Here is an 828-nt window from a genome sequence, read left to right as displayed (position 1 = left end):
CTTGGAGGGGGATGAAGGTCAAGTTGCTGATACTTAGATCATTTGTTCTGTTTTGTTTTCATGCAGTATCTGTTTCTGACCCTTCCTGCATCAGTACAATATCAGGGGGTTGGTGAAGGCTGTCATACCAGCCATCAGTCAAAACCAAGGGCCAAACGGACTTTCAGATTAAAAAAATTAAAAAATAAACATCCTCAGTGCCTTCTTCAGGAGGGAGTACAGATCAGCCTGCATGGAGAAGGGATGCATGTTAGGAAGCAGAGTCTGGTTTTGACTGAGCGCTGACGGTCGGCTCACCCGTCAGAGTCTCACCGTGGTTGTCCCCAAGACATCACTTCTATTAGTGCACAAGTCCATTGCCAAGTTTGTTTTAGGGAACAATCCTAGTCCACATTACTGCATGCAGTTTGACCATATTTATCCAAAAACAACCCTGAAAGTTCATAATAATTCTCATCAATTGTTTCTTTTTGGAACATGTGCAAGTATGTAGATTATAAAGCTTCTCCTATATTTATAGATTTCTAGCATAATTTTACACAAAAGAAAAGCTAAATCAAAGATAGACATATATTTACAAGCTGAAAGGAGATGTATACCAAGGCAGTCTGTTGAATCTAGGAACTGCATGTGCAGATTCTCCCAGTTAGCTGGATCTCCCCAGCCTTACGTCCGGCCATGTATGCTCTCCTCTTCTGCTCGCACACAACTCTACAAGGACAGGTCTGCCAGCATTGCCTACAGAGGAGAAAGGATGCGTGCCTCTCGTTAACAGAGTGATCGAGACGATCAGAGGAGCTCATTTTTGACACAGCGAGCCTTCTTTGG

This window comes from Sprattus sprattus (assembly GCF_963457725.1).
Source record: "Sprattus sprattus genome assembly, chromosome: 2".
Lineage (NCBI taxonomy): Eukaryota > Metazoa > Chordata > Actinopteri > Clupeiformes > Clupeidae > Sprattus > Sprattus sprattus.
This window is presented reverse-complemented; position numbering follows the sequence as displayed.